The following is a 19,996-nucleotide window of genomic DNA, read 5'->3' on the forward strand; positions in this document are numbered from 1 at the left end:
AAAGAGCCTAGTTCTGTTCGGGTTAATATTCGAAATTAATAAATTTAGTTTTTTTTTATTTCGATGCCATGTTACTATTTTTTAATACAAATAAATTATGAGGCTGGTTTAGGCCATCTGTCGACTAACCAATGGTTAAAATGGGTCAGATCAATAGTTTGGTAGGCATGAGGCGAGTATCCGAACTCAGTTCGAGACACAGTGACCTTACTCACCACCTTTCTTTCACATTGAAGGGTCACTTCAATAATAAAAATTTATCTCTGAGCGTATCTACGGAATGTTGTGGAGATTAGAGATGGATCCGAAATGCTACTAGCATGAATAAGACTGTTTCTTTAATGGAGTCAGCCTCCTTAATATTTTGAGTCATGTTTGTTTTATGACTGAAGTCTGAAGGTTAGTGAAATGATGAGAAAGACGGAGACGAGCAACGAGACGGCTGATGGACTTCTGCACAGATAATACCTATTTAACCCTTTGAGTGCTGACGTATTTTCTGTCGAAAGCCCGCCAAGCAGAGAATTTCGCCAACATTTGCAACTAGAATTATTTAGAAATTCAATAGAAAGCAAGTATAAAAATTGTAGCTAGTCAAAACAAACCCTAGATAACTACCGCCGAGGATTACGACTTTTGTAAAGGTGTGATTAGACTCTCTAATATATCTTGCAACAATATAAAATAAATAAAAGAAGTCTATTAATGAAGGTATTTTTCCAAAACTAGTTACAAGCCACAATCTAAAATACTCAGAAGTTAGGGATATCCATCGAGAAATTATGCTATGGTTATAAATTCAGAAATTCCGGTGTAAACCAGTATTTATAAACATTGACACGGAAAAGGGCGAAAACACACATCGGTGAATTTGGCACGTGTTTTTTTTTTAGATACTTTTAAACATGTGAAAAAAATGAGCCGTGCCATGCAGGGCATTCATAGAATCCCCGGCACGCCCCGTCCCAAAATAACCTTCTGGACATTTTTTGGTAAAATTGTATGCTTGTATTTATCCTTGCTTGACAGCGATCGATAACGGTGTATCCCATATTTGAAGAAATGTAGGAGACCACCCACAGCGAGGAGCCATGCACACGATATGCCATTCACCGCTGTGTGCTTTCGCCCGAACACGAACTATGTTATTTTATTTATTATTATTTTATTTCAATTAATCATGCACACACGCCTAACAGATTGCTCCAAAGCGGCGAGTGTGCTAAACAGATTAAGACTCGAGAAATTATATATTACATACACACTTATTACATACATCTTCTTCTTGTTAATGCCTTGTCCGCATCCGGACGTTGGCGACCACCTCGTCGATTATTTGAATATATCCGCATCGGTCTTCAGCGGCTCGGAACAGCTCTTCGGCGCTCATATCGGTCCACATGCGCATGTTTCGAAGCCAAGATAACTTTTTCCTGCCAATCCATTTTTTTCCTTCTATTTTCCCCATGGTTATCAAACGGAGAAATTCGTATTTTGGACCCCGTATCATGTGTCCGAGGTACTCCATCTTTCTCCGCTTGATGACAGAAACAAGTTCCCTGCCTCTCCCCATCATGCCGAGGACAGCTTCGTTTGATATCTTTTTGGTCCACGGAATCTTCAGCATACGCCTATAGACCCACATCTCAAAAGCTTCAATGCGGCTGATCATCTTGGTTTTCAGAGTCCACGTCTCACATCCGTGTAGTAATACTGTCCAGACGTAGCTCTTCGCGAATCTCAACCGCGTATGAAGATTGAGATGCTTGTTTGTAAGGGCTGCCTTCATTTTTACAAATGCTGTTCTAGCCATCTCGATGCGGATTTTTAGATCTTCATCTGGGTCCATCTCTTCATTCAGCCAGGTACCCAGGTATTTGAATCTTTTTACTCTTTCTATCACCTCTCCATCCAAGGTTAGATTCCCGGTGTCTGTTTGCATTCTATCTACTATCATAAATTTTGTTTTCTTTAGATTTATGCGCAGACCTCTTCGATTGCTTTCTTGATGTACACGGTCTAGAGATCTTTGCAGGTCTGCTAAATTTTCAGCGACTAGTGCCGTGTCATCAGCCTTCATTACATTACATACATACACATGTAAAATCGACACAACAGCTGACATCTATGGCCAGACAATACAAACATCGTAAACAATACGAACAATAACATTTTTCATGTAACAATACGAATTTTTACATTCAATAATCATCCACAGAGACATAATCTGGCGAAACCTGATATTAAGCTAGAGTATAATGCAATTGTGTGGAATCCGCATGAAGCAAACTACTCTCTTATTATCGAAAAAGTGCAAAAAGCATTTCTTCGTTCTCTTTATAAGAAAGAGTATGGGTACTACCCATATCTCTATCCTACTCCTTTCCTTTTGGGCATGCTCGGGTATAATTCCCTTGAACTTCGGAGAAACTTCTCGTTAATTCGTTTCGTTCTCCAGCTATTGCGTGGTAATACGTCATGCCCGTTGTTGCTGGAACAGTTGGGACTTTATGTCCCTTATAATTATGTGCGTGGTAGACATCATCATTTGATGGTTGTACCTGCTGCTCGCACAGTTCTTTTTCGAATGGCTCCTATTCCAAGAGCTATTCGACTTCTCAATGAAATCGTTGCTGCTGTCCCTGAATGTGATATTTTCCACCTTGGGGAGCGTAGATTATCGGATATTATTTTAACATATTTATCTGGTAACCTGCGCTCATCATTACTTTCTTAATTTGAATGTGATGTATGAGTGGAATCTTAATCTACTCTCTTCCATTTGGGCCTCGCTGTGATTTTATTTTTTATTCATATTTTGTTTTATTTTATTTTACTTTTTCTTTCTCCTTTGTACATTTTAATATACTATTTTAATTTTGTTCAGTGTAAACAAAGAATGGGATTTTATTTTTGATTTTTACACTTTTGTTATTTTTTTTTCCTCTCTGAATGATGTATTATTTTCCTTTTGTTACTTTTTTTATTATTTTATTTTACCATGTTTTCTGCTTTTGCTTTTTTCCTTTATTTACAGTTTACTTGTTTTTATATATTTTTCAATTGTAGGCCATTGTGGCGCATTAGGTTCTTCCTGTAATGCCACAATGGTCCAAAACTATTAAATAAATAAATAACAATAACTCAATGTTTGCAATTGAAAATTGGGTAGGAAAAGCCATTTTACAGGAACCGTTTCAATGCAAATCAGAAAAATTGGCAAATTCTGATAAGAAACAATCGACATCGACAAACCAAAGTCTGGCAAACAACGAGACTCTAGTGGAAATCGAACCCGTGACAACTTGCACGAAAGAATACAACACTTACCACTAGACAACGCTGCTGTTCAATGCATTTGCTACCTGGAAAGGCTCAGCTGGTAGTATTTTTGTTTATTTTTTTTAACAACGCCTATAGGCGTATTTCAGGCTGATGGACTTGTCGTCGATCGGCGTTGGTCAGCATTAAAAGGGTTAAAGAGAGGAATCCAGAAGCTGGCCCAACTGAACATCTCTGTAGTGTCTGGTGCAGAGTCTGGAACCACACCCAAAACCATTTCCAGACATTAACCTCGAGGAGTTAGTCAGCCAGAGCAAATCGATGGGGTATTTTTGTAACGCCATGGAATATTGTCGCGTCGAGGTAGATGGTGGTGGGTGAGAAACGTCAGAGGCGCCAAGATGTCGGATCTGGCTACCATTTGCGTGTTCTGATTCCGTGACGATGGTCTGTTGGTGTGGGCTGCGTATCTTTTGGGACTACGTGCTAACGAAGGCGTGCCTGTACCGTGTGCTTCGTCACCAATTCGATGTGTTGTCACGCATTTCGAAAACATGCTCGTTCCCAAACTCCGGAAAACCCCTTGAATCCGATCGTAAACAGCGATAAGTCACGTACGAGACCGAAGCGTAGTACTTTCAGTTAAAACGCACATGTTTTCGAATTGCATAGTGTTAAATGAATCACGATTAGTAGAAAAAAAACCTTGAAAAGTTTCATGCTCATCACTAAATATTCGGGTACCATTTATCGGCCCGGCAAAATAGCCCTATTTCAAGCCAAATTAGGAATCCCATTCAAATTGTGATTCGAAGTCTACTACGTATGTAAGCTGAAAAATAATTTGCCAAGATATATGATAGTGGAGGAGTTGATGCTTTTTCATAATTAGGCACGACTGAGAATTAATGGCATAATGAAATCTGACAATCGCATTATAGTATAGGTATCATTTTTCGGTACGGCAAAATAGCCCTATTTCCAGACCAATTAGGTATTAATCACAACATTATGTGCGAATGCCCATCTCTAAAACATTTCGCCCTGCAAATAAAAAGAGTGCCCCTCTCTAAAATAGCCACGCACGGGAGATTCGGTGTTCGCCCGGCAAATCAAACGTCAAATGTGACAAAACAAATACCGACCCTAATAACCTAATCTTAAATGAATAGGGCCAACCATAATCTAACCTAACCCTAAAATAAATAAATGTTTGCTGCTAAGATATTACAATGTGTTTGGATGGATATTACGATGTGTGGACAATAAGCAGAGTGGGAATGGACAGGAGCGGGGATCACCCAACTGTCAAAAATTATATTTTCACTGATAGGCAAATGTGATTGGATATGATTTCACTGAACTATACACAGTGAAAATGTAACTGGTTATGATTTCACTGAAACGTCAAATTTTATTTTTGTTACTGGCAACCCGGTTGTCGTTTGATTTGCCGGTCAAACGCCGATTCTGTAGTGCGAGCTGTTTTAGAGGAGTTAAAAGAGGGGGGAGGGAGATGGGACCATTTAAAGTTCTAGTGTTACAAATTTTCGATACACTAAAGCAATTCTCTATACCACCCGTAAAGAAGTTTTATTTTTTTAACTATCATTAAAAACAGCAACCATAAAATTGATAATCGGTAGATAAGAAGCAGGTTAGTTTTGTGAGGTTCTTTTCAAAGAGGGGAAGGTTGAAGAGGGAGTCTTCACTGACATTGCATTAACCAGCGTCGTGGACTAGCATATTATGCTTTCGAGCAGAGTAGTCACGGGTTTGAGTCCAACTAAAGTCCCGCTGCTGGCCAGATCTTGGTTTGTGACTCCAGGTGAATCGTTTCTTATCAGAGTTTGCCAAATTTTCTGATTTTCATTGAAACGGTTCCTTTAAAATTGGCATCCCCTTTTCTATCATAAAAATGCTGCAAAAATTTCTCCATAGATGTCTCTGTGGATGTTTGTATATTCGCAATTGTATAAATGCTTATGTATATTGACTGTACTGTATCTGTATAAGTACATTCGTCGCTTTGGAGCAATCTGTAAAAGTCGAGTGTACATGTTTGATATATAATATATAAAAAATTATGTTTCGTGCATTGTTTCAGCGTTGCAAATTTTCGTGGCGCGTTCAGCCACATCAATTTAAAAGACCGTCCGTAAAGAAGTTTTACAAAAATGGTGACAAAATTGCTTGCAATACAGTGTAAACAGGTCAATTTACATACACCTGTCTGTGGCAAATCATCAATTTTCCTTCTAAAACGAATACACGAATCTAAATAAAGCCATGAAACATTATATAGAAATACATTTGTTTTGCATCTCGGCATTGAACCTTGAAAATAACATGTAACAGAGTTTCCAAACACAGATATAATGCGCAGTCTGGAATTGTAGATCCTCTATAAAAATAAACTCGGCTTTTACGAGGGCCATTTGGATTTAAATTACAACGACTTAAGGGTCGTAGAATCGCAAGTGGGTCGCTGAACTCGAATTATATTCCAAGTTTGCGCGATCCATTTTTAGCAATCGAACTGCCATTATAAAGTATTCAAGGCACAACCCAAACTTTTAATGACGATGACGCAATGTGCACAAATTCGCCATTGTTAATCCAAATTTAGATTGTGCTCGGACGTATGTACGTCAATCGGTTTATATAAAAATTATAATAAGGACAAGAATGACGCGTACGATCCCAGGTGTAAGATTGGGCATACTTTCGATTATCCGGGCTATTGATAGAAAGCGTGGCACGGATAATCAGAACTTACAATATTGTTGTATCATTTTAAACTACAATAAAAAAATCTCTAATGCAGACAACAGACTTAAGGTATATTCATACTAGAACAGCATATACCGGCAACTGCACTAAGAAAAAAAATCATTGGTACTGTTATGTTGTGAATATCTTACAACCTATGTATCTAATATATAATTTGGAATGTACTTATATTACTCTTTATTCCCGCTTGTTATTTTGATTCTTTGAACGCACGCTTAATTGATATTTTCCTTTAATGTTATTTATGAGAATTCCAAAATCTTTATTGTTTTAGTTGCATTTTTCTCACGACTCAATGCTATCTGTGTGACAAATTCTGTGCATCTACTCAACTATTTCTCGATACATTCAAGACACATATGTTAACACTAAAAATATCGTTTTTAATTAACTTTATTGCTTATTCCCACGCTATCTGCGTGACAAATTGTGTTTCTCACAAAAATCAAAACCCTTCTTAATCCGCACAACGAATTATGTGTATCCACGAAACCATTTCTCGATACACTCAAGGGTCAAAATATTAAAGTCTTAACTCGAGTTCCCCCCTAAAATATTATTTTCTCACGAGCTATGATTGGTTCAAATTGTTACCCTTATTGAATATATACTGATGTTAAACATATGGAAGATCACTTGCGATCAAACAGTCTTACAAGGCAATTGTGATTAAACTGCCTAACTAGTAAACTACTAACTAGTAACGTGTAATACAAACTTGTACATTAATCTCGTGTATACTTACTACTATTAAAGAAGATCTTATAAAAAACTGTGACTATAATATTTGTACACAATCTCCTACTCGTCTCCGTAACAGTACATTTTATATGGACACATTATCTAACGTGGCGTAGACATTACAATACATGTATGTATACCGGTTTACCGATAAACCGTCAAAATTTAACCATCGGTAAATTTTAAAATTTACCGGAAACTATTTCATCGCAAATTAAGTACATATATACGCATTTAATTGCATAATATTACATTAAAAATCGATGCAAATGGCGTGTTGTGGATTAGGTTGTCTGAAATTTGTTTATTTTCAGTATTAAATGTGGCAATTTTAAATTGATAAATTCACTGACCGACCAAATCGTATTAAATGCAATCAAGTGGTTGTTTCAATTAATATCGAAACTTTCGAATGGTCCAAACTTTAAACAAAGAAACATGATTAGTTAAAAAAATATTGTTACGAATTTACATTTATATGAAATTATTCAACTGAAATTTATTTTTAATTATTTACGATTCAATATACATAAGTAAACGTCTTTAGTAAAAGTAACGACATACAGTTATCTAATCAATGACAAAAAAAACTTATTTTTCATTTACCGGTAAATACCATATACCGGTAGTAGGAAAAATCATATACCGTTTACCGGTTGATGAAATTTCAATCAATTTCAGTAAATTGCAATCCCTAGACATAACGACAAAATCTATTCATACTATACAGCAGTACATGTCAGCGTCAAGTATCAAGCAAAACCGGTTTATTTTGGCGACTGTTGAAATATTCACGCACAACGTGACGTCATAGTAGCGAGTGCTCACGTACTAACGAAGGTGTGCCTGCGCATATGAATATTTTCGCAAGCAATATTGTGCCGTATCGACGCGCTCTGTAATATATATGTAAGCCAAGTTTGCCTTGCACATGGCTAAAACTTATCTGAACGTGCTTAAACTGCTGTATAGTAGCAATCGAAGCTGTGGTTGCCGTGAACTGCTGGATAGTATGAATAGACCTGGTTTGTATACCAGTTGTATACAGTGCAAGCAACGCCTTCTTCAAAACAAGAATAGATGAATAGACGATTGATATTGAGAGCAGTTTTTAAAGAAAGGCGTATTCAACTGCTGAATAGTTTGAATAAACCTTAATTTGTACAATCTCTACAGAAAATATGTAACTTTTGAACATCTTTCCTAAGAGCTATTAAGCCAGTGTCGTTATTTTTATGAGCGAGACTTTAAAAAGACTTACTTAATTGATGAAATAAACATCTTGATTCATGGCTTCCATTAAATGTGGTAAAAATATTGCCAAGGCAGTTTGTTATCAATATACTTTTAATAATAAAATATTGAATTGATGCACGGATAATCCGGATTATACTGCTCATGCATACACATGTACTACGTATATAAACAGATGACAGATCTTTATGTGTGAATTTTCCGGTCGAGCTAATTACAAATGGATTGTACGTGTTGATAAGAGTTTATGACTACGATTCAAAAAACAATTACATGTCATCGAGGTCTTAATTAATCATTATCGATAGTGCAATTATTTTACACATTAATTGAACGTGATGTAAAAATAGCACACACATGTGTTATGTGTTTCGATGTTAGTATTATTTCCACACTAGAATAGTGACGTGTGTAAACGTTTTTTGTCAAGTCACTTTGCAAAGCTGAAACATTGCACAAAACTAAAGTGGAATGCTGGGAAGGTGTTTACGGCTACCCCCTCCAATTGAGCATTACTCATTTTTATTACAATTTTTGGTTGGCTCATAGTGGACAGGTTGTAAATCAACTCATCGCATGTCGTTCGTAAGCTTCCCAAATTAAATTTATGATATTGGAATACAACCTGACCTTAAAAAAAGGCAATCTAATAGATAATAATATTCAACAATATAAACCAAAGTTTAAATATTGTTGAATATTATTATCGATTCAAATAAATTTAATAAAAAAACAAATGGTTGCTTATACTATTAGATTAGCCATATTTAAGCTTTTTATATCATACTAGCTGTATTACCCGGCTTCGCTCAGTGTTTATAATATAAACCGCTTAAACATGACTAAGCTAATTTAATTAAAAAAAAAAAAAAATTAAAAAAAAATTTAAAAATTAAAAAAAAAAATAAAAAAAAAATAAAAAAAAAATCAAAAAAAAAAAATTAAAAAAAAAATAAAAAAAAAATAAAAAAAAATTAAAAATTTTTTTTTTAAAAAATCAAAAAAAAAAATCAAAATTTTTTTTTGCCTTCTAGGGCTTCGCCCTCGGCGCCCCCCTGAGCCTTTGCCTTCTAGGGCTTCGCCCCTCCACGCCCCATGAGCAATTGCCGTTTAGGGCTTCGCCCCCCTTAGTTAATGCCTTTTAGGGCTTCGCCCCTCCGCACCCCCATGATTAAATGCCGTCTAGGGCTTCGCCCCCCTTAGTTAATGCCTTTTAGGGCTTCGCCCCCCGCGCCCCCAAGATTAATTGCCGTTTAGGGCTTCGCCCCCCTTAGTTAATGCCTTTTAGGGCTTCGCCCCTCCGCGCCCCCATGATTAAATGCCGTCTAAGGCTTCGCTCCCATGATCAGTTGCCTTTTAGGGCTTCGCCCCCCACACCCCCAAGATTAATTGCCGTTTAGGGCTTCGCCCCCCTTAGTTAATGCCTTTTAGGGCTTCGCCCCTCCGCGCCCCCATGATTAAATGCCGTCTAAGGCTTCGCCCCCATGATCAGTTGCCTTTAAGGGCTTCGCCCCCCGCGCCCCCAAGATTAATTGCCGTTTAGGGCTTCGCCCCCCTTAGTTAATGCCTTTTAGGGCTTCGCCCCTCCGCGCCCCCATGATTAAATGCCGTCTAAGGCTTCGCCCCCATGATCAGTTGCCTTTTAGGGCTTCGCCCCCCGCGCCCCCAAGATTAATTGCCGTTTAGGGCTTCGCCCCCCTTAGTTAATGCCTTTTAGGGCTTCGCCCCTCCGCGCCCCCATGATTAAATGCCGTCTAAGGCTTCGCCCCCATGATCAGTTGCCTTTTAGGGCTTCGCCCCTCCGCGCCCCCATGATTAATTGCCGTCTAGGGCTTCGCCCCCCTTAGTTAATGCCTATTAGGGCTTGCGCCCCATGAGGCTGGGCCCCCCGGGCCCCCTTCGGGGCGCCCCCTTTTGAGCCCCATGGGGCTGCGCCCCATGAGGCTGGGCCCCCCGGGCCCCCTTCGGGGCTTCACGGGGCTGCGCCCCTTGTGGCACCCCCTTTTGAGCCCCATGGGGCTGCGCCCCATGAGGCTGGGCCCCCCGGGCCCCCTTCGGGGCCCCACGGGGCTGCGCCCCTTGTGGCGCCCCCTTTTGAGCCCCATGGGGCTGCACCCCATGAGGCTGGGCCCCCCGGGCCCCCTTCGGGGCCCCACGGGGCTGCGCCCCTTGTGGCGCCCCCTTTTGAGCCTCATGGGGCTGCGCCCCATGAGGCTGGGCCCCCCGGGCCCCCTTCGGGGCCCCACGGGGCTGCGCCCCTTGTGGCGCCCCCTTTTGAGCCCCATGGGGCTGCGCCCCATGAGGCTCGGCCCCCCGGGCCCCCTTCGGGGCCCCACGGGGCTGTGCCCCTGTTGGCGCCCCCTTTTGAGCCCCATGGGGCTGCGCCCCATGAGGCTGGGGCCCCACGGGGCTGTGCCCCTTGTGGCGCCCCCTTTTGAGCCCCATGGGGCTGCGCCCCATGAGGCTGGGCCTCCCGGGCCCCCTTCGGGGCCCCACGGGGCTGCGCCCCTTGTGGCGCCCCCTTTTGAGCCCCATGGGGCTGCGCCCCATGAGGCTGGGGCCCCACGGGGCTGCGCCCCCCGGGCCCCCTTCGGGGCTGCGCCCCTTGTGGCGCCCCTGGCGGGGCCCCATGAAGCTACTCGCCTTGCGCCCCCGCGGGGGTGAATCCATTGAAACGAAAAAAAAAATCGGCGCCCATGGATCGAAAAAAAAAAAAAATCGAATCACGTGTTCGATGACGTCACCGATCTACGGACGACGAAGACGACGACGACGACCAAGGATACATACATACATACAAAGTCTCTTTCCAAATTATAGATTAGACTAGCTGTATTACCCGGCTTCGCTCAGTGTTTATAATATAAACCGCTTAAACATGACTAAGCTAATTTAATTAAAAAAAAAAAAAAAAATTTAAAAATTAAAAAAAAAAATTTAAAAAAAAAATTTAAAAAAAAATAAAAAAAAAATAAAAAAAAATCAAAAAAAAATCAAAAAAAAAATCAAAAAAAAAATTAAAAAAAATCAAAAAAAAATAATTTTTTTTTGCCTTCTAGGGCTTCGCCCTCGGCGCCCCCCTGAGCCTTTGCCGTTTAGGGCTTCGCCCCCCTTAGTTAATGCCTTTTAGGGCTTCGCCCCTCCGCGCCCCCATGATTAAATGCCGTCTAAGGCTTCGCTCCCATGATCAGTTGCCTTTTAGGGCTTCGCCCCTCCGCGCCCCCATGATTAAAAGCCGTCTAGGGCTTCGCCCCCCTAAGTTAATGCCTTTTAGGGCTTCGCCCCCCGCGCCCCAAAGGTTAATTGCCGTTTAGGGCTTCGCCCCCCTTAGTTAATGCCTTTTAGGGCTTCGCCCCTCCGCGCCCCCATGATTAAATGCCGTCTAGGGCTTCGCCCCCATGATCAGTTGCCGATAAGGGCTTCGCCCCCCGCGCCCCCAAGATTAATTGCCGTTTAGGGCTTCGCCCCCCTTAGTTAATGCCTTTTAGGGCTTCGCCCCCCGCGCCCCCAAGATTAATTGCCGTTTAGGGCTTCGCCCCCCTTAGTTAATGCCTTTTAGGGCTTCGCCCCTCCGCGCCCCCATGATTAAATGCCGTCTAGGGCTTCGCCCCCATGATCAGTTGCCGATAAGGGCTTCGCCCCCCGCGCCCCCAAGATTAATTGCCGTTTAGGGCTTCGCCCCCCTTAGTTAATGCCTTTTAGGGCTTCGCCCCTCCGCGCCCCCATGATTAAATGCCGTCTAAGGCTTCGCACCCATGATCAGTTGCCTTTTAGGGCTTCGCCCCCCGCGCCCCCAAGATTAATTGCCGTTTAGGGCTTCGCCCCCCTTAGTTAATGCCTTTTAGGGCTTCGCCCCTCCGCGCCCCCATGATTAAATGCCGTCTAAGGCTTCGCCCCCATGATCAGTTGCCTTTTAGGGCTTCGCCCCCCGCGCCCCCAAGATTAATTGCCGTTTAGGGCTTCGCCCCCCTTAGTTAATGCCTATTAGGGCTTGCGCCCCATGAGGCTGGGCCCCCCGGGCCCCCTTCGGGGCCCCACGGGGCTGCGCCCCTTGTGGCGCCCCCTTTTGAGCCCCATGGGGCTGCGCCCCATGAGGCTGGGCCCCCCGCGCCCCCTTCGGGGCTTCACGGGGCTGCGCCCCTTGTGGCGCCCCCTTTTGAGCCCCATGGGGCTGCGCCCCATGAGGCTAGGCCCCCCGGGCCCCCACGGGGCTGCGCCCCTTGTGGCGCCCCCTTTTGAGCCCCATGGGGCTGCGCCCCATGAGGCTGGGCCCCCCGGGCCCCCTTCGGGGCCCCACGGGGCTGCGCCCCTTGTGGCGCCCCCTTTTGAGCCCCATGGGGCTGCGCCCCATGAGGCTGGGCCCCCCGGGCCCCCTTCGGGGCCCCACGGGGCTGCGCCCCTTGTGGCGCCCCCTTTTGAGCCTCATGGGGCTGCGCCCCATGAGGCTGGGCCCCCCGGGCCCCCTTCGGGGCCCCACGGGGCTGCGCCCCTTGTGGCGCCCCCTTTTGAGCCCCATGGGGCTGCGCCCCATGAGGCTCGGCCCCCCGGGCCCCCTTCGGGGCTCCACGGGGCTGTGCCCCTGTTGGCGCCCCCTTTTGAGCCCCATGAGGCTGGGGCCCCACGGGGCTGTGCCCCTTGTGGCGCCCCCTTTTGAGCCCCATGGGGCTGCGCCCCATGAGGCTGGGCCTCCCGGGCCCCCTTCGGGGCCCCACGGGGCTGCGCCCCTTGTGGCGCCCCCTTTTGAGCCCCATGGGGCTGCGCCCCATGAGGCTGGGGCCCCACGGGGCTGCGCCCCCCGGGCCCCCTTCGGGGCTGCGCCCCTTGTGGCGCCCCTGGCGGGGCCCCATGAAGCTACTCGCCTTGCGCCCCCGCGGGGGTGAATCCATTGAAACGAAAAAAAAAATCGGCGCCCATGGATCGAAAAAAAAAAAATCGAATCACGTGTTCGATGACGTCACCGATCTACGGACGACGAAGACGACGACGAAGACGACGACGACGACCAAGGATATTTACATACATACAAAGTCTCTTTCCAAATTATAGATTAGAAGATAAGATATATATATAACGACGGTAATCTGTGTGTGTGTGTGTGTGTGTGTGTGTGTGTGTGTGTGTGTGTGTGTGTGTGTGTGTGTGTGTGTGTGTGTGTGTGTGTGTGTGTGTGTGTGTGTGTGTGTGTGTGTGTGTGTGTGTGTGTGTGTGTGTGTGTGTGTGTGTGTGTGTGTGTGTGTGTGTGTGTGTGTGTGTGTGTGTGTGTGTGTGTGTGTGTGTGTGTGTGTGTGTGTGTGTGTGTGTGTGTGTGTGTGTGTGTGTGTGTGTGTGTGTGTGTGTGTGTGTGTGTGTGTGTGTGTGTGTGTGTGTGTGTGTGTGTGTGTGTGTGTGTGTGTGTGTGTGTGTGTGTGTGTGTGTGTGTGTGTGTGTGTGTGTGTGTGTGTGTGTGTGTGTGTGTGTGTGTGTGTGTGTGTGTGTGTGTGTGTGTGTGTGTGTGTGTGTGTGTGTGTGTGTGTGTGTGTGTGTGTGTGTGTGTGTGTGTGTGTGTGTGTGTGTGTGTGTGTGTGTGTGTGTGTGTGTGTGTGTGTGTGTGTGTGTGTGTGTGTGTGTGTGTGTGTGTGTGTGTGTGTGTGTGTGTGTGTGTGTGTGTGTGTGTGTGTGTGTGTGTGTGTGTGTGTGTGTGTGTGTGTGTGTGTGTGTGTGTGTGTGTGTGTGTGTGTGTGTGTGTGTGTGTGTGTGTGTGTGTGTGTGTGTGTGTGTGTGTGTGTGTGTGTGTGTGTGTGTGTGTGTGTGTGTGTGTGTGTGTGTGTGTGTGTGTGTGTGTGTGTGTGTGTGTGTGTGTGTGTGTGTGTGTGTGTGTGTGTGTGTGTGTGTGTGTGTGTGTGTGTGTGTGTGTGTGTGTGTGTGTGTGTGTGTGTGTGTGTGTGTGTGTGTGTGTGTGTGTGTGTGTGTGTGTGTGTGTGTGTGTGTGTGTGTGTGTGTGTGTGTGTGTGTGTGTGTGTGTGTGTGTGTGTGTGTGTGTGTGTGTGTGTGTGTGTGTGTGTGTGTGTGTGTGTGTGTGTGTGTGTGTGTGTGTGTGTGTGTGTGTGTGTGTGTGTGTGTGTGTGTGTGTGTGTGTGTGTGTGTGTGTGTGTGTGTGTGTGTGTGTGTGTGTGTGTGTGTGTGTGTGTGTGTGTGTGTGTGTGTGTGTGTGTGTGTGTGTGTGTGTGTGTGTGTGTGTGTGTGTGTGTGTGTGTGTGTGTGTGTGTGTGTGTGTGTGTGTGTGTGTGTGTGTGTGTGTGTGTGTGTGTGTGTGTGTGTGTGTGTGTGTGTGTGTGTGTGTGTGTGTGTGTGTGTGTGTGTGTGTGTGTGTGTGTGTGTGTGTGTGTGTGTGTGTGTGTGTGTGTGTGTGTGTGTGTGTGTGTGTGTGTGTGTGTGTGTGTGTGTGTGTGTGTGTGTGTGTGTGTGTGTGTGTGTGTGTGTGTGTGTGTGTGTCCTAACTCTCGCCGAACATAATGAACGAATCGATAACAATCGATTTATTCATTTTTCGACGAGACGACTTTGTCGCGACTCGAACCGATCACCCCAAATAGCCTGAATATGGGTCTAAATGAGCTAATCGTCTCGGACATCGTGCCAAATCCAATTTTTCATTTCGCCTTTTTTTTTTAAACATTAATTGAAATATTCCTTCTCGCCATATAAAAATACATAATTTTAATAATTTCATTTATCGAAGTTTTGAACCATTTTTTTTTCTTTTCATATAAAACAATTAAATATATATTTTTAATTGAAATTATTGAAATTGAAATTAATTTATATTTTAGCGATATTTGAAAAAATAAAATCAATTCCAGGACGCCGACTCGAACCTACCCCCATCGCGCCCAGATCAATATACACTGACCAGTACACCATGATACGGATATAAAGGCTGCTCTAAATAACGTTAATATTCAATAATCGTACAGAACGTATGGACAACCAATCAAAACGGAGTCATATCTTCGGTAGTTGTCGGAACAAGTCGGAATTAGTCGGGTGTCATGGATCGAGTGAATCGATTTCGATTTGCAGTATCGCTCGGGGCGATAGCTAATAATAATAGAAAAAAATAGGTCTTTAAATAAATAATTGAAAACTCTCTATGGGAGTCTGCGTATTTTTAAGAATTGAAAATTATTACAAATAAAGAATTGAAAACTATCTATGAGAGTCTACGAAAATAACGGTTCCGGTTCCGGATTTTTTTTTTAGTTTTATACGAGTATATAATAATTTTATACCCATGCGATGATGTTTCATCGGGCTATTCACTAGTTACAAATATCGAGCGAAGCCGGGTAAAACCACTAGTATACAATAAAATCACTTTATCCAGCAGCATGACTCGGTAGTTGCGTTTATACTAAGCACCGATAGGTCGCCGGGTTCGAAAAGAATTTATTCCGAGTATAATCTTTAGTGCTGCTGGTCAGACTTGGATATTTGTGACTCCACTTATGTCACCACTATTTGAATATTTATTTTTTACATACCATATGTACAGTCCCTGACCAGAATATTACGCCACCCCTCTCGAGATGCGTTTGGGTAAATTTGTCACGGTCGTAAGTAACTCATTATGGGAACTTTTGGCCTCATTTTTTTTGTGATCTTATCCTTAAATGCAACTCTATTCACTAGCAAAAAATATCGGTGGATTATCCCTCAAAAGGTCTTCAAAAACAAAAGAAAGATGTTTGAAATCGGTTTGCGTCTGAATTTTGTTCAATATTGACGTGCGTTTCCGTTAAAATCATTCATTATTTTGTGAAAAGCACTGTGTTTTTTTCTCTTTTACTGCAACTTTATCATATTTCTAAGGTAAGTTGGTATTTAATATCTCGAAATTTTACTTTGTTTTATGATTTAAATTGCTTGTAAAACTTTTATTGGATTTTTTTAGATGGGTAGAAAATCAGATCTTTCTAAAGAAAAAATTGCAAGCATTACATCATTATTAAATACAGGAAAGTTTTCTCAAAACAAAATCGCGACAATGGAGGGTGTTAGTAGGGCGTCTATTAGAAAAATAAAACAAAATCTGGAGACTGATTGCGACCCCACACTCAGTCGGCGAGCTAATAGTGGTACTAAAAAAAAATTGGCCCTTGTGTGGATCGAAAAATCGCCAGGCTTGTTTCCAAGAATCGATTTATTATAAAAAAAATATTCAACAACAATTAAAGGACGAAAACGTGAAATATCTACTTCAACAATACGACGTCGTTTGGTCCAAGCTGGATTGGAAGTACGGCTACCTGCAAAGAAGCCAATGTTGACCAAAATAATGCGAAATAATGCGAAAAAAAAATGTTTAAATTGGGCCAGACAGCATCAACACTTCTCTCTGGATGATTGGAAACTGGTAATTTAATATGAAAAAAAATAATTATGAAATTAGACTAAATTTACAAAATCATTAATATGTGATTAATATTTGACCAAACGAAGTCGTACTGTTGACGTAGATATTTCACGTTTTCGTCCTTTAATTGTTGTTCAATATTTTTTTTTGTATTAAATCGATTCTTGGAAACAAGCCTGGCGATTTTTCGATCCACACGAGGGCCAATTTTTTTTTTAGTAGCACTATTAGCTCGCCGACTGAGTGTGGGGTCGCAATCAGTCTCCAGATTTTGTTTTATTTTTCTAATAGACGCCCTACTAACACCCTCCATTGTCACGATTTTGTTTTTAGAAAACTTTCCTGTATTTAATAATGATGTAATGCTTGCAATTTTTTCTTTAGAAAGATCTGATTTTCTACCCATCTAAAAAAATCCAATAAAAGTTTTACGCGCAATTTAAATCTTAAAACAAAGTAAAATTTCGAGATATTATATACCAACTTACCTTAGAAATATGATAAAGTTGCAGTAAAAGAGAAAAAAACACAGTGCTTTTCACAAAATAATGAATGATTTTAACGGAAACGCACGTCAATATTGAACAAAATTCAGACGCAAACCGATTTCAAACATCTTTCTTTTGTTTTTGAAGACCTTTTGAGGGATAATCCACCGATATTTTTTGCTAGTGAATAGAGTTGCATTTAAGGATAAGATCACAAAAAAAATGAGGCCAAAAGTTCCCATAATGAGTTATTTACGACCGTGACAAATTTACCCAAACGCATCTCGAGAGGGGTGGCGTAATATTCTGGTAAGGGACTGTATATACCAAGAAGACCGAACAGGTAAACCACAATGCTCGTCCTTGGCCAATTACAGGCAATGATATACTATTTTTAGAATAATTTTATTAAAGCATTCATAGACATCTATTGATCGTCATCTATTGACATCACTTTTCAATTAGATTTTATTTTTATTATATATACCAGGAAGGCCTAGCAGGTAAACCCCAATGCGCCTTCCTGGCCAGTTATACAAAAATCGTTATACAATTTTTAGAATAATTTTAACAAAGCATCATACGGACATCTATGGATAAATTTTGACCAATTTTTGATAAACTTACAATTTCGGAGCATTTTTTTAAATATACATCGTCAAATTTAGAGATGTTGAAAAACTTTATGTACAAATTTGCGGCATTTTTATACGAATCAGCGAAATTCGGGATGCTGAAACTCGAAAATCGCCATAAATGGGTAAAGGTTTCCAATTTGTTAGCGTTTCAATGATAATCAGATAAGTTGGCAAACTCTGATAGGAAAAGATCGACCTGGAGTCACAAACCAAGATCTGACCAGCAGCAACCAGTGGTGCTCGAGCCCGTGACCATTATGTTCGAAATCATACATATATGCTAACCACTAGTCCATGCTGCTGGGGATGATTTTAAAAGTGTATAACATAGTATGTATATATAGTATTTTTATTATGCTTATATGTCTGGTCACAGTGACGCGTTAGAATATTCTGTAATGTCACTTTGGATAATATGTAAATAAATAAATTTGGTTTCGAAACGGATGGCATTTTGGTAAGCTCAACTGGCATTTCAAAAATTATTTCTTAAGTGACTATTCTATTCAATTAAATAAAAATGAAATATAATTGATAGTTTAATTGTATTTAATTTAAAACTTGCGATGCCGAATGGGCAGCCCTGCTATAGACTGGCTCATGTGACCTCGGTTTTGTCAGACTTTTCAGCAAAGAAAAACGAAATACGCGTATTTATCGACATATTATATACAAGAGAAATTGGAATACATCCAAAATAAATGTGAAATTTTAAATTTACAAAAAAAAAACATCCTGGGAATGAAGTATTATATTCGAAATCGTAGTACATAAATTTAAAATTACGGAACAATGAAAATTCGCCGAGTTTAAAATAAACGTAATCTGATTTAACCACATACATATGTATGTATGTATATGTAAGTGACATTGAAATTTACATAAAAAAAAGAACAAGATCCATTATAAACCAATGCGTATTACTAAATCATAAATACACATGTGAAATTTGTTATCTTCGCACAAAATAGCAAAACAGGTGTCATTTAGACCGTTTAGTGAGCAATTTTGTACAATTTGCAGCGTAATAATAATTGTATTTAGTGTAAACGATCAACGTAATAATTTGTAATTACCAAGACTGGCATTGCTACCTAGCTAATAAATACCATAATTAGTAAGTAGAATGATTTCTAAAAATCCAAGTATTGAGAGTAAGTTGCCTGAAATCATCTTTCGTGTCATTCAATCCATTATACACGTAAACTTTAATTTAAGAAACATTTCAATGGTTAGGTTGGCATGTCGCATGTTCAAATCAAAGAAAGGTGTAAATATCAAAAAACTAGTCTCATTACTAAAGGGCGGATAGGGAGCGTGCTTTTGCCAGGAATTGGGGCGTTTTGGGTCTATTTACAAAGCTTAAGTGCAAAACGAAAGGTTCGGCGAACTTTTAACAAAGCACGGCGAACAATTTACAATGAACGGCACGCTTTGGGTCCACTCACTACTCATTACGACACCCCTACCACGTGTTCTATCAGTGTCCAGTCAAAACTGCTCGGTAAATAAGTGCCCTGACATTACCGCGATTATGTCAGGGAGGTTATGTCGGGGCGGTTATGTCCGGGCGGCTTTGACTGTCGCGCAAGAGTCGAGATACGGTCCCATCAGATTGCTCCATACATAATGTAATGACTTTTATTACGTCACCCTTAATACGTGTCCCATCTGATTGAATTCATATTTATTATATTGCTGATGCGTGGTAGATGCGGCACATGCTTTAGAATTTTAAAACATTTATTTATGTTTAGCACCAAGAGATTATTGGGTTCAATCCCAAGCTAATCTTTAATATACTGCTGGTTACACTTGGATGTTTGTGAGTCCAAGCCCATCGATTCTTATCAGAGTTTGCCAATTTTATCTGACCATTGTTGAAACGGTTCAAAACAATTGGCAAAAATCATCCTACCTGCTGTCACAAATCTTCTGTAATGTATGTACAAAATTATGTACAAGTCTAAAAATCCCTAGATGTCTCAAACTAACACAGATTACCTAAACACAATCTGTTTTAGGTTATCGACTTTAGAGTCTTTAATTAATATGTATTAGATGTATTATAAGCATTCATAAGAATTGTAAATAGGTGTATTGTGAACATAATTTCGTAATAATGTCTTAATGGATTTATTAATTAATTAATTGTTAATTTCGTGTTCTTCAACTTCTCAAAATACAGTGATTCGTGTAATAAAAATGCTGCATTGTTTGTAATTAATTGTCTAGGAAGGCGCATTGGGGTCTTCCTGTCAAGCCTTCCTGGTATGTAAAAAAATAAAAAATAAAAATGTAATTCTTTTGCGCATGCGCTCTACGGCTTTCAAACAAATTTTGACAGTCGCAAATGATCACCTGTGCAATATTGAATTTTTAAGATAGATTTACTTAAAAACAAATTT

The 19,996-nt window shown here is 41.5% G+C and overlaps 1 protein-coding gene across 6 annotated transcripts in view; it reads right to left on the reverse strand.

Annotated features, from left to right (window-relative positions):
- The window catches only part of Prp16 (ATP-dependent RNA helicase l(1)G0007), a 101,348-nt gene that overhangs the window by 51,537 nt on the left and 29,815 nt on the right, over positions 1 to 19,996 (reverse strand). Inside the window, exon 1 of one of the 6 annotated variants that reach the window (XM_077441391.1) lies at positions 8,078 to 8,231. The exons of the other annotated variants lie outside the window; for them this stretch is intronic. The gene's annotated coding sequence lies outside the window, so the exon portion shown is untranslated. Of the gene's footprint in view, positions 1 to 8,077; positions 8,232 to 19,996 lie in introns of those variants that run through there. 6 annotated transcript variants of the gene reach the window in all.

Source organism: Arctopsyche grandis, chromosome 11, assembly GCF_051622035.1.
Source record: "Arctopsyche grandis isolate Sample6627 chromosome 11, ASM5162203v2, whole genome shotgun sequence".
In the NCBI taxonomy this organism is placed as follows: Eukaryota; Metazoa; Arthropoda; class Insecta; order Trichoptera; family Hydropsychidae; genus Arctopsyche; species Arctopsyche grandis.